This window comes from Carassius gibelio, chromosome A11 (assembly GCF_023724105.1).
Source record: "Carassius gibelio isolate Cgi1373 ecotype wild population from Czech Republic chromosome A11, carGib1.2-hapl.c, whole genome shotgun sequence".
Lineage (NCBI taxonomy): Eukaryota > Metazoa > Chordata > Actinopteri > Cypriniformes > Cyprinidae > Carassius > Carassius gibelio.
Genome location: NC_068381.1, coordinates 24,251,815 through 24,266,190, shown reverse-complemented (window position 1 = coordinate 24,266,190; position 14,376 = coordinate 24,251,815). Strand labels below are relative to the sequence as shown.

The following is a 14,376-nucleotide window of genomic DNA, read 5'->3' as shown; positions in this document are numbered from 1 at the left end:
ATTTTTATTTTACCTTTCCTATGCTGTCTGTTTTGCTTTGTGTTGTCTAAATGTTCATTTATAATATGTGCGCATAGTTATGTTGTCTCTCTTTGTTTTGTTTTTAGATTGATGTTGAAATGTCATATCAATAAATCAGTTCTCTACTGTGTTGTGGAATAATTACAGGGTGTTGTTAGTCAGCAAGTCAGGTTTTTTTTCACAATAATGACTGCATATTATCCCACTTATTACATGGCTACTTACTAAAGTACAGTAAAAGACAAATTATTTGACTCAACATGATACAAAATGATTTTAATGATTTAAGAAATGATTGCCTTGTTTCTTCTAAATTAAATATTCCAGTGTACAGTTGGAACTGTGTTCATAGCAATGTAACATACTTAGCAACCTAATATATATAGTCAGAATAAAACGTAAATCACAACTAATAATTTATGTTGTAATCAGGCTAAGTTTGAACTTAACAGGCTACAGGAAGATAAGCTAGTCATGAAGGTGTCAGGTTTTACTAATTTAACTAGAAATCCTTACTAAACAAAAAAAGTTGTAGGTGATATTTCAGCCAGTTTCAGATATATATATATTTTATATAAAAAAATGTGTAGACCCTGTGTTTACTAAACGTAACATACCTTTTGCTGCTCTCCACACCTGGGGCCACAATCTTCTTAGTGGCCCTGAATCGTCCCTGTTTTAGGTTGGTTTGGTTACGTGGTGGGTAAATGGTCTTTTTCTTGTCATACTCCCCCAATGCCTGCCATAGGGAGATGATCTTGATGCACTCTTCTCCCGACAAAGCCAGACGGTGGTCTCTGAGGCTAACCAAAAACTCTGCCAAGTCCTGCACGGCTCCATACCCCTCAATATTATCAGGTCCAACCGAATCCTAAAATGAAAGATAATTTAGGAACTTTTGATAGCATCAGTGAATACAAATATTCACATGAAAGCACATCCAATGTAACCCAGATTATGCTTACACACATGTAAATGTACATAAAAAATAAACTGGACCCTTACATCATGTGAAGTGTTCTCTTCCAATGTTGGACGATCCGTTTCTGCAGATAATCGGTCCACTGGGGCAACATTAAAAAGGTAAATATTTATTTTAAATTTGTATTTATGCCTTTCAATGTGATAAATACAAATTTATAGTTAGTGTGATAACAAATACGAAACCTTTATGAATACTTTAGTAAAACTCACAGCTATGTGCTCCAGGAAAGAGTTCTAGATTTGATTCAGCGTGCAGTGAGCTGCTGACAGGAGATGACACTGATGATGGAGGGACCACAAACAGTGATGACGTGGGGCTGGTTGCTGGAGGAGTTGGAAATGATGCTGCAGATGCTGCAGATGCTGCAGACACTGATGCTTGTGAAGAGGCAGCAGGTGTCCGTTCAGTGTCAAAGGTGGGGACAGTGATGTCCTGAAACTCCTCAAGTTCAGCATAACCTTCATCCACCTCTATACCAACCTCAGTAGTCTCTGACTCTTCAATGGCCAACTTGTAGTCCTGCAGTTTGCTGGTAAAGATATTCCACTCCAATAAGCTCACCTTTAAAATAGTAAAACATTGACAATTAGATAATATACCACAATATTATATTATAACTCAGTTCCTCAGTTTCCTTTGCAAATCATTAGCTAAAGATTAATTAAAGCTGACAACTGGAAGTTGAAGTGCATAGCTTTGGCCACTGTAGTAATTAACATATACATTTAAATCATTAGTTAATATAATGTTATTACTCAACTTATACATTAAAGTACATTTGACTGGTAACAATTTATTTATTACTTAATCTATTAATCATATAGAATGTTTATTAGTTGCTGATGTAGTAATCATTAATAAATGGTTTAAGTTAGTCCTTCATGAGTTTACATTAACTCGTGATTATCTGTGCATTCTTGAAGCATGAATTAATGCATATTTGTGCACCAGTATTGTAATTTTATTGATAAAAGACTCACTTACATTGCAAATGTTGGTTAGAAGTTAATCGATGACCGTTATCTTCTTCTTCTTCACCCGTGATCCTTAAATCTCCGGTAGTTTTTAATGTTATCAATTGATCTACTTACTACGAAGAATCGCGGATGAGGAACGGGCGCTGATTGGCAAATTCGCGGTTGCGATACGAGCGCTGATTGGCAAATTCGCGGTTGCGATACGAGCGCTGATTGGCAAATTCGCGGTTGCGATACGAGCGCTGATTGGCAAATTCGCGGTTGCGATACGAGCGCTGATTGGCTAAAACATAAGTTTCATGGTTGCAGCCGGGAACGTGATTGGCTGTCATAACAAAGAATAACCACGACCTACAGGTGACATGGAGCGCCACTGGCCCACCATTAGTAAAGACCCCCGATTGTTACAGACTTGTTGGTTTTCGATGTGACGGTGGCAAGCATTGATGTCTGCTCATTCTCACCTTGTTATCAGGAGAACAGACTACCAGCCCTCCAGCCCACCAGCCCTCCAGCCCACCAGCCCTCCAGCCCACCAGCCCACCAGCCCACCAGCCCACGAGCCCTCCAGCCCTCCTGCCCACCAGCCCACGAGCCCTCCAGCCCACCATCCCTCCCTGGTGGTCTAGTGGTTAGGATTCGGCGCTCTCACCGCTGCGGCCCGGGTTCGATTCCCGGTCAGGGAAAGCTCTTTTGCCTTCCAATTGTGGACTGCGAATTCAAGCTCTGCTGACAGCTGTGAGAAAGCCAGCTCCAAGCCAAAACATTGGTGGGAACATGAAAAAAACACCTCCTTCGAGCCGGAGTTGAACCAGCGACCTAAGGATGGCCAACACTCCAACCTACAGTCCTCCGCTCTACCAGCTGAGCTATCGAAGGGGCTAAGGGCTAGTCAGAACCTCGACATATCAGGGTTCTGTAGCTCTACTGCTGGCCAAAAAGTCACTTCTGGTGCAGGAAGATTTGCTGGATTTTTGAGGAGGGAAGCAAAAAGGAGCATGCATTCCCATACCGGGAGTTGAACCCGGGCCGCCTGGGTGAAAACCAGGAATCCTCACCGCTAGACCATATGGGATCTGGACACTTTAAACTGGCCATGGGCTTCTGGCGCACTTTCCATACATGTGGTCAGCGTGGGCGCAGGACCTTGTAGTGGCCTGTTGCTTTAGTTCTGTGACTGTAACAATGTGATAATAATTTGGCAAAACAAGAATTATCCAAAAGGACGGTTTTCTGAATTATATAGTGTTGTATGCATTCAGGGAATCTGTTTTTTCACTCAACCCGGGGGTTCAGTGTATTTGGGCAGATTCCTGTGATTGCAGAATTGATTCCTCAAACTGGTAATTAAGCTCTTGTCCAAGTGAAAATACTCGTGTCATCCATTTGAAAACACACACGGCAACCTTTATCTAGAGGAAAAACTGGAGTCAACCCCTGGCTGCGTACGAGAAAACCAGGAATCCTAACTGCTAGACCATATGGGAACTGGCCAGCTTTAACTGGCCACAAGCTTGTGGGCCACTTTCCATAAATGTGGCCAGTGTGGGCGCAGGGTTTTGTAGTGGCCTGTTGCTTTTGGTGTGTGACTGTAACAATGTGATAATAATTTGGCAATACAAGAATCATCCGAAGGGACGGTTTACTGAAATATATAGTGTTGCATGCATTCAAGGGACATGTTTGTTGACTCACACATGGTTCAGTTTTTTGGCCAGAATCCTGTGATTGCTGAATTTATACCTCGAACTGGTAATTAAGGTCTTGTCCAGGTGAAAATACTTGTGTCATGCATCTGAAAACACACATGGCAACCGTTATCTAGAGGAAAAACTGCCTATCGTCGGTCTGTCAAGGTACAAAACTGACATGTTGTGAGGTTAATAATGAAAGTGAGACCAATTTTTAATATGCTGATTATTCGCTCGTTCAGTTTAATGCAGATTACAAATTATTCTCAATGTCCAGGTGGCAATTAGTGATAAGGCTTCAAAATGGCAAGCCTGTGACATCAAAACCACATGGCATTGCACCCTTCAAAGTAGTAAAGCGGTTACAGAGTAGCGATGAAATTGTTCATTCTAGAATCAACTGGCCCACCAGCCTGCATTTTGTGAGACGAATGGCAATACCAAAGCATGTCCGTGTCTCCTAGACATCGGAATGGGTGTGCAGAATGTGCCTTTTTTTGGAAAAAATAGAAGAATGCCTAGAGAGTTGCCTTTTCTTTTGGACTTTGGAGAAAAAAAACACAACAACAAAATAAGCCGGAGAAAAACAAGCACAGAGCGAGCCAGCCAGGAGTCAAACCTAGAATCTTCTGATCCGTAGTCAGACGCGTTATCCATTGCGCCACTGGCCCACCATTAGTAAAGACCCCCGATTGTTACAGACTTGTTGGTTTTCGATGTGACGGTGGCAAGCATTGATGTCTGCTCATTCTCACCTTGTTATCAGGAGAACAGACTACCAGCCCTCCAGCCCACCAGCCCTCCAGCCCACCAGCCCTCCAGCCCACCAGCCCACCAGCCCTCCAGCCCACCAGCCCACGAGCCCTCCAGCCCTCCTGCCCACCAGCCCACGAGCCCTCCAGCCCACCATCCCTCCCTGGTGGTCTAGTGGTTAGGATTCGGCGCTCTCACCGCCGCGGCCCGGGTTCGATTCCCGGTCAGGGAAAGCTCTTTTGCCTTCCAATTGTGGACTGCGAATTCAAGCTCTGCTGACAGCTGTGAGAAAGCCAGCTCCAAGCCAAAACATTGGTGGGAACATGAAAAAAACACCTCCTTCGAGCTGGAGTTGAACCAGCGACCTAAGGATGGCCAACACTCCAACCTACAGTCCTCCGCTCTACCAGCTGAGCTATCGAAGGGGCTAAGGGCTAGTCAGAACCTCGACATATCAGGGTTCTGTAGCTCTACTGCTGGCCAAAAAGTCACTTCTGGTGCAGGAAGATTTGCTGGATTTTTGAGGAGGGAAGCAAAAAGGAGCATGCATTCCCATACCGGGAGTTGAACCCGGGCCGCCTGGGTGAAAACCAGGAATCCTCACCGCTAGACCATATGGGATCTGGACACTTTAAACTGGCCATGGGCTTCTGGCGCACTTTCCATACATGTGGTCAGCGTGGGCGCAGGACCTTGTAGTGGCCTGTTGCTTTAGTTCTGTGACTGTAACAATGTGATAATAATTTGGCAAAACAAGAATTATCCAAAAGGACGGTTTTCTGAATTATATAGTGTTGTATGCATTCAGGGAATCTGTTTTTTCACTCAACCCGGGGGTTCAGTGTATTTGGGCAGATTCCTGTGATTGCAGAATTGATTCCTCAAACTGGTAATTAAGCTCTTGTCCAAGTGAAAATACTCGTGTCATCCATTTGAAAACACACACGGCAACCTTTATCTAGAGGAAAAACTGGAGTCAACCCCTGGCTGCGTACGAGAAAACCAGGAATCCTAACTGCTAGACCATATGGGAACTGGCCAGCTTTAACTGGCCACAAGCTTGTGGGCCACTTTCCATAAATGTGGCCAGTGTGGGCGCAGGGTTTTGTAGTGGCCTGTTGCTTTTGGTGTGTGACTGTAACAATGTGATAATAATTTGGCAATACAAGAATCATCCGAAGGGACGGTTTACTGAAATATATAGTGTTGCATGCATTCAAGGGACATGTTTGTTGACTCACACATGGTTCAGTTTTTTGGCCAGAATCCTGTGATTGCTGAATTTATACCTCGAACTGGTAATTAAGGTCTTGTCCAGGTGAAAATACTTGTGTCATGCATCTGAAAACACACATGGCAACCGTTATCTAGAGGAAAAACTGCCTATCGTCGGTCTGTCAAGGTACAAAACTGACATGTTGTGAGGTTAATAATGAAAGTGAGACCAATTTTTAATATGCTGATTATTCGCTCGTTCAGTTTAATGCAGATTACAAATTATTCTCAATGCCCAGGTGGCAATTAGTGATAAGGCTTCAAAATGGCAAGCCTGTGACATCAAAACCACATGGCATTGCACCCTTCAAAGTAGTAAACCGGTTACAGAGTAGCGATGAAATTGTTCATTCTAGAATCAACTGGCACACCAGCCTGCATTTTGTGAGACGAATGGCAATACCAAAGCATGTCCGTGTCTCCCCTAGACATCGGAATGGGTGTGCAGAATGTGCCTTTTTTTGGAAAAAATAGAAGAATGCCTAGAGAGTTGCCTTTTCTTTTGGACTTTGGAGAAAAAAAACACAACAACAAAATAAGCCGGAGAAAAACAAGCACAGAGCGAGCCAGCCAGGAGTCGAACCTAGAATCTTCTGATCCGTAGTCAGACGCGTTATCCATTGCGCCACTGGCCCACCAATAGTAAAGACCCCCGATTGTTACAGACTTGTTGGTTTTCGATGTGACGGTGGCAAGCATTGATGTCTGCTCATTCTCACCTTGTTATCAGGAGAACAGACTACCAGCCCTCCAGCCCACCAGCCCACCAGCCCACCATCCCTCCCTGGTGGTCTAGTGGTTAGGATTCGGCGCTCTCACCGCCGCGGCCCGGGTTCGATTCCCGCTCAGGGAAAGCTCTTTTGCCTTCCAATGGTGGACTGCGAATTCAAGCTCTGCTGACAGCTGTGAGAAAGCCAGCTCCAAACCAAAAAATTGGTGGGAACATGAAAAAAACACCTCATTCGAGCCGGAGTTGAACCAGCGACATAAGGATGGCCAACACTCCAACCTACAGTCCTCCGCTCTACCAGCTGAGCTATCGAAGGGGCTAAGGGCTAGTCAGAACCTCGACATGTCAGGGTTCTGTAGCTCTACTGCTGGCCAAAAAGTCACTTCTGGTGCAGGAAGATTCGCTGGATTTTTGAGGAGGGAAGCAAAAAGGAGCATCCATTCCCATACCGGGAGTTGAACCCGGGCCGCCTGGGTGAAAACCAGGAATCCTAACCGCTAGAACATATGGGATTTGGACACTTTAAACTGGCCATGGGCTTCTGGCGCACTTTCCATACATGTGGTCAGCGTGGGCGAAGGACCTTGTAGTGGCCTGTTGCTTTAGTTCTGTGACTGTAACAATGTGATAATAATTTGGCAAAACAAGAATTATCCAAAAGGACGGTTTTCTGAATTATATAGTGTTGTATGCATTCAGGGAATCTGTTTTTTCACTCAACCCGGGGGTTCAGTGTATTTGGGCAGATTCCTGTGATTGCAGAATTGATTCCTCAAACTGGTAATTAAGCTCTTGTCCAAGTGAAAATACTCGTGTCATCCATTTGAAAACACACACGGCAACATTTATCTAGAGGAAAAACTGGAGTCAACCCCTGGCTGCATACGAGAAAACCAGGAATCCTAACTGCTAGACCATATGGGAACTTGCCAGCTTTAACTGGCCACAAGCTTGTGGGCCACTTTCCATAAATGTGGCCAGTGTGGGCGCAGGGTTTTGTAGTGGCCTGTTGCTTTTGGTGTGTGACTGTAACAATGTGATAATAATTTGGCAATACAAGAATCATCCGAAGGTACGGTTTACTGAAATATATAGTGTTGCATGCATTCAAGGGACATGTTTGTTGACTCACACATGGTTCAGTTTTTAGGCCAGAATCCTGTGATTGCTGAATTTATACCTCGAACTGGTAATTAAGGTCTTGTCCAGGTGAAAATACTTGTGTCATGCATCTGAAAACACACATGGCAACCGTTATCTAGAGGAAAAACTGCCTATCGTCGGTCTGTCAAGGTACAAAACTGACATGTTGTGAGGTTAATAATGAAAGTGAGACCAATTTTTAATCCGCAAAATTGCTGATTATTCGCTCGTTCAGTTTAATGCAGATTACAAATTATTCTCAATGTCCAGGTGGCAATTAGTGATAAGGCTTCAAAATGGCAAGCCTGTGACATCAAAACCACATGGCATTGCACCCTTCAAAGTAGTAAAGCGGTTACAGAGTAGCGATGAAATTGTTCATTCTAGAATCAACTGGCCCACCAGCCAGCATTTTGTGAGATGAATGGCAATACCAAAGCATGTCCGTGTCTCCCCTAGACATCGGAATGGGTGTGCAGAATGTGCCTTTTTTTGGAAAAAATAGAAGAATGCCTAGAGAGTTGCCTTTTCTTTTGGACTTTGGAGAAAAAAAAACACAACAACAAAATAAGCCGGAGAAAAACAAGCACAGAGCGAGCCAGCCAGGAGTCAAACCTAGAATCTTCTGATCCGTAGTCAGACGCGTTATCCATTGCGCCACTGGCCCACCATTAGTAAAGACCCCCGATTGTTACAGACTTGTTGGTTTTCGATGTGACGGTGGCAAGCATTGATGTCTGCTCATTCTCACCTTGTTATCAGGAGAACAGACTACCAGCCCTCCAGCCCACCAGCCCTCCAGCCCACCAGCCCTCCAGCCCACCAGCCCTCCAGCCCACCAGCCCACCAGCCCACCAGCCCACGAGCCCTCCAGCCCTCCTGCCCACCAGCCCACGAGCCCTCCAGCCCACCATCCCTCCCTGGTGGTCTAGTGGTTAGGATTCGGCGCTCTCACCGCCGCGGCCCGGGTTCGATTCCCGGTCAGGGAAAGCTCTTTTGCCTTCCAATTGTGGACTGCGAATTCAAGCTCTGCTGACAGCTGTGAGAAAGCCAGCTCCAAGCCAAAACATTGGTGGGAACATGAAAAAAACACCTCCTTCGAGCCGGAGTTTAACCAGCGACCTAAGGATGGCCAACACTCCAACCTACAGTCCTCCGCTCTACCAGCTGAGCTATCGAAGGGGCTAAGGGCTAGTCAGAACCTCGACATATCAGGGTTCTGTAGCTCTACTGCTGGCCAAAAAGTCACTTCTGGTGCAGGAAGATTTGCTGGATTTTTGAGGAGGGAAGCAAAAAGGAGCATGCATTCCCATACCGGGAGTTGAACCCGGGCCGCCTGGGTGAAAACCAGGAATCCTCACCGCTAGACCATATGGGATCTGGACACTTTAAACTGGCCATGGGCTTCTGGCGCACTTTCCATACATGTGGTCAGCGTGGGCGCAGGACCTTGTAGTGGCCTGTTGCTTTAGTTCTGTGACTGTAACAATGTGATAATAATTTGGCAAAACAAGAATTATCCAAAAGGACGGTTTTCTGAATTATATAGTGTTGTATGCATTCAGGGAATCTGTTTTTTCACTCAACCCGGGGGTTCAGTGTATTTGGGCAGATTCCTGTGATTGCAGAATTGATTCCTCAAACTGGTAATTAAGCTCTTGTCCAAGTGAAAATACTCGTGTCATCCATTTGAAAACACACACGGCAACCTTTATCTAGAGGAAAAACTGGAGTCAACCCCTGGCTGCGTACGAGAAAACCAGGAATCCTAACTGCTAGACCATATGGGAACTGGCCAGCTTTAACTGGCCACAAGCTTGTGGGCCACTTTCCATAAATGTGGCCAGTGTGGGCGCAGGGTTTTGTAGTGGCCTGTTGCTTTTGGTGTGTGACTGTAACAATGTGATAATAATTTGGCAATACAAGAATCATCCGAAGGGACGGTTTACTGAAATATATAGTGTTGCATGCATTCAAGGGACATGTTTGTTGACTCACACATGGTTCAGTTTTTTGGCCAGAATCCTGTGATTGCTGAATTTATACCTCGAACTGGTAATTAAGGTCTTGTCCAGGTGAAAATACTTGTGTCATGCATCTGAAAACACACATGGCAACCGTTATCTAGAGGAAAAACTGCCTATCGTCGGTCTGTCAAGGTACAAAACTGACATGTTGTGAGGTTAATAATGAAAGTGAGACCAATTTTTAATATGCTGATTATTCGCTCGTTCAGTTTAATGCAGATTACAAATTATTCTCAATGTCCAGGTGGCAATTAGTGATAAGGCTTCAAAATGGCAAGCCTGTGACATCAAAACCACATGGCATTGCACCCTTCAAAGTAGTAAAGCGGTTACAGAGTAGCGATGAAATTGTTCATTCTAGAATCAACTGGCCCACCAGCCTGCATTTTGTGAGACGAATGGCAATACCAAAGCATGTCCGTGTCTCCTAGACATCGGAATGGGTGTGCAGAATGTGCCTTTTTTTGGAAAAAATAGAAGAATGCCTAGAGAGTTGCCTTTTCTTTTGGACTTTGGAGAAAAAAAACACAACAACAAAATAAGCCGGAGAAAAACAAGCACAGAGCGAGCCAGCCAGGAGTCAAACCTAGAATCTTCTGATCCGTAGTCAGACGCGTTATCCATTGCGCCACTGGCCCACCATTAGTAAAGACCCCCGATTGTTACAGACTTGTTGGTTTTCGATGTGACGGTGGCAAGCATTGATGTCTGCTCATTCTCACCTTGTTATCAGGAGAACAGACTACCAGCCCTCCAGCCCACCAGCCCTCCAGCCCACCAGCCCTCCAGCCCACCAGCCCACCAGCCCTCCAGCCCACCAGCCCACGAGCCCTCCAGCCCTCCTGCCCACCAGCCCACGAGCCCTCCAGCCCACCATCCCTCCCTGGTGGTCTAGTGGTTAGGATTCGGCGCTCTCACCGCCGCGGCCCGGGTTCGATTCCCGGTCAGGGAAAGCTCTTTTGCCTTCCAATTGTGGACTGCGAATTCAAGCTCTGCTGACAGCTGTGAGAAAGCCAGCTCCAAGCCAAAACATTGGTGGGAACATGAAAAAAACACCTCCTTCGAGCTGGAGTTGAACCAGCGACCTAAGGATGGCCAACACTCCAACCTACAGTCCTCCGCTCTACCAGCTGAGCTATCGAAGGGGCTAAGGGCTAGTCAGAACCTCGACATATCAGGGTTCTGTAGCTCTACTGCTGGCCAAAAAGTCACTTCTGGTGCAGGAAGATTTGCTGGATTTTTGAGGAGGGAAGCAAAAAGGAGCATGCATTCCCATACCGGGAGTTGAACCCGGGCCGCCTGGGTGAAAACCAGGAATCCTCACCGCTAGACCATATGGGATCTGGACACTTTAAACTGGCCATGGGCTTCTGGCGCACTTTCCATACATGTGGTCAGCGTGGGCGCAGGACCTTGTAGTGGCCTGTTGCTTTAGTTCTGTGACTGTAACAATGTGATAATAATTTGGCAAAACAAGAATTATCCAAAAGGACGGTTTTCTGAATTATATAGTGTTGTATGCATTCAGGGAATCTGTTTTTTCACTCAACCCGGGGGTTCAGTGTATTTGGGCAGATTCCTGTGATTGCAGAATTGATTCCTCAAACTGGTAATTAAGCTCTTGTCCAAGTGAAAATACTCGTGTCATCCATTTGAAAACACACACGGCAACCTTTATCTAGAGGAAAAACTGGAGTCAACCCCTGGCTGCGTACGAGAAAACCAGGAATCCTAACTGCTAGACCATATGGGAACTGGCCAGCTTTAACTGGCCACAAGCTTGTGGGCCACTTTCCATAAATGTGGCCAGTGTGGGCGCAGGGTTTTGTAGTGGCCTGTTGCTTTTGGTGTGTGACTGTAACAATGTGATAATAATTTGGCAATACAAGAATCATCCGAAGGGACGGTTTACTGAAATATATAGTGTTGCATGCATTCAAGGGACATGTTTGTTGACTCACACATGGTTCAGTTTTTTGGCCAGAATCCTGTGATTGCTGAATTTATACCTCGAACTGGTAATTAAGGTCTTGTCCAGGTGAAAATACTTGTGTCATGCATCTGAAAACACACATGGCAACCGTTATCTAGAGGAAAAACTGCCTATCGTCGGTCTGTCAAGGTACAAAACTGACATGTTGTGAGGTTAATAATGAAAGTGAGACCAATTTTTAATATGCTGATTATTCGCTCGTTCAGTTTAATGCAGATTACAAATTATTCTCAATGCCCAGGTGGCAATTAGTGATAAGGCTTCAAAATGGCAAGCCTGTGACATCAAAACCACATGGCATTGCACCCTTCAAAGTAGTAAACCGGTTACAGAGTAGCGATGAAATTGTTCATTCTAGAATCAACTGGCACACCAGCCTGCATTTTGTGAGACGAATGGCAATACCAAAGCATGTCCGTGTCTCCCCTAGACATCGGAATGGGTGTGCAGAATGTGCCTTTTTTTGGAAAAAATAGAAGAATGCCTAGAGAGTTGCCTTTTCTTTTGGACTTTGGAGAAAAAAAACACAACAACAAAATAAGCCGGAGAAAAACAAGCACAGAGCGAGCCAGCCAGGAGTCGAACCTAGAATCTTCTGATCCGTAGTCAGACGCGTTATCCATTGCGCCACTGGCCCACCAATAGTAAAGACCCCCGATTGTTACAGACTTGTTGGTTTTCGATGTGACGGTGGCAAGCATTGATGTCTGCTCATTCTCACCTTGTTATCAGGAGAACAGACTACCAGCCCTCCAGCCCACCAGCCCACCAGCCCACCATCCCTCCCTGGTGGTCTAGTGGTTAGGATTCGGCGCTCTCACCGCCGCGGCCCGGGTTCGATTCCCGCTCAGGGAAAGCTCTTTTGCCTTCCAATGGTGGACTGCGAATTCAAGCTCTGCTGACAGCTGTGAGAAAGCCAGCTCCAAACCAAAAAATTGGTGGGAACATGAAAAAAACACCTCATTCGAGCCGGAGTTGAACCAGCGACATAAGGATGGCCAACACTCCAACCTACAGTCCTCCGCTCTACCAGCTGAGCTATCGAAGGGGCTAAGGGCTAGTCAGAACCTCGACATGTCAGGGTTCTGTAGCTCTACTGCTGGCCAAAAAGTCACTTCTGGTGCAGGAAGATTCGCTGGATTTTTGAGGAGGGAAGCAAAAAGGAGCATCCATTCCCATACCGGGAGTTGAACCCGGGCCGCCTGGGTGAAAACCAGGAATCCTAACCGCTAGAACATATGGGATTTGGACACTTTAAACTGGCCATGGGCTTCTGGCGCACTTTCCATACATGTGGTCAGCGTGGGCGAAGGACCTTGTAGTGGCCTGTTGCTTTAGTTCTGTGACTGTAACAATGTGATAATAATTTGGCAAAACAAGAATTATCCAAAAGGACGGTTTTCTGAATTATATAGTGTTGTATGCATTCAGGGAATCTGTTTTTTCACTCAACCCGGGGGTTCAGTGTATTTGGGCAGATTCCTGTGATTGCAGAATTGATTCCTCAAACTGGTAATTAAGCTCTTGTCCAAGTGAAAATACTCGTGTCATCCATTTGAAAACACACACGGCAACATTTATCTAGAGGAAAAACTGGAGTCAACCCCTGGCTGCATACGAGAAAACCAGGAATCCTAACTGCTAGACCATATGGGAACTGGCCAGCTTTAACTGGCCACAAGCTTGTGGGCCACTTTCCATAAATGTGGCCAGTGTGGGCGCAGGGTTTTGTAGTGGCCTGTTGCTTTTGGTGTGTGACTGTAACAATGTGATAATAATTTGGCAATACAAGAATCATCCGAAGGGACGGTTTACTGAAATATATAGTGTTGCATGCATTCAAGGGACATGTTTGTTGACTCACACATGGTTCAGTTTTTAGGCCAGAATCCTGTGATTGCTGAATTTATACCTCGAACTGGTAATTAAGGTCTTGTCCAGGTGAAAATACTTGTGTCATGCATCTGAAAACACACATGGCAACCGTTATCTAGAGGAAAAACTGCCTATCGTCGGTCTGTCAAGGTACAAAACTGACATGTTGTGAGGTTAATAATGAAAGTGAGACCAATTTTTAATCCGCAAAATTGCTGATTATTCGGTCGTTCAGTTTAATGCAGATTACAAATTATTCTCAATGTCCAGGTGGCAATTAGTGATAAGGCTTCAAAATGGCAAGCCTGTGACATCAAAACCACATGGCATTGCACCCTTCAAAGTAGTAAAGCGGTTACAGAGTAGCGATGAAATTGTTCTTTCTAGAATCAACTGGCCCACCAGCCTGCATTTTGTGAGACGAATGGCAATACCAAAGCATGTCCGTGTCTCCCCTAGACATCGGAATGGGTGTGCAGAATGTGCCTTTTTTTGGAAAAAATAGAAGAATGCCTAGAGAGTTGCCTTTTCTTTTGGACTTTGGAGAAAAAAAACACAACAACAAAATAAGCCGGAGAAAAACAAGCACAGAGCGAGCCAGCCAGGAGTCGAACCTAGAATCTTCTGATCCGTAGTCAGATGCATTATCCATTGCGCCACTGGCCCACCAAAAGTAAAGACCCCCGATTGTTACAGACTTGTTGGTTTTCGATGTGACGGTGGCAAGCATTGATGTCAGCTCATTCTCACCTTGTTATCAGGAGAACAGACTACCAGCCCTCCAGCCCTCCAGCCCTCCAGCCCACCAGCCCACCAGCCCAGCAGCCCACCAGCCCTCCCTGGTGGTCTAGTGGTTAGGATTCGGCGCTCTCACCGCCGCGGCCCGGGTTTGATTCCCGGTCAGGG

General features: G+C 45.6%; 5 non-coding genes across 5 annotated transcripts; 3 read left to right on the top strand and 2 right to left on the bottom strand.

The window, feature by feature from the left end:
• The first annotated feature begins 4,587 nt into the window (after nucleotides 1-4,587).
• Nucleotides 4,588-4,659, top strand: trnae-cuc (transfer RNA glutamic acid (anticodon CUC)). Its single transcript has one exon. It is a non-coding gene; the product is annotated as a tRNA-Glu (tRNA).
• A 105-nt stretch (nucleotides 4,660-4,764) lies between these two features.
• On the bottom strand, nucleotides 4,765-4,852 carry trnay-gua (transfer RNA tyrosine (anticodon GUA)). Its single transcript is given in 2 exon segments — nucleotides 4,765-4,800; nucleotides 4,816-4,852. It is a non-coding gene; the product is annotated as a tRNA-Tyr (tRNA).
• Nucleotides 4,853-8,492: 3,640 nt separating this feature from the next.
• trnae-cuc (transfer RNA glutamic acid (anticodon CUC)) lies at nucleotides 8,493-8,564 on the top strand. Its single transcript has one exon. It is a non-coding gene; the product is annotated as a tRNA-Glu (tRNA).
• Nucleotides 8,565-10,482: 1,918 nt separating this feature from the next.
• On the top strand, nucleotides 10,483-10,554 carry trnae-cuc (transfer RNA glutamic acid (anticodon CUC)). Its single transcript has one exon. It is a non-coding gene; the product is annotated as a tRNA-Glu (tRNA).
• Nucleotides 10,555-10,659: 105 nt separating this feature from the next.
• trnay-gua (transfer RNA tyrosine (anticodon GUA)) lies at nucleotides 10,660-10,747 on the bottom strand. Its single transcript is given in 2 exon segments — nucleotides 10,660-10,695; nucleotides 10,711-10,747. It is a non-coding gene; the product is annotated as a tRNA-Tyr (tRNA).
• Nucleotides 10,748-14,376: the final 3,629 nt, after the last annotated feature.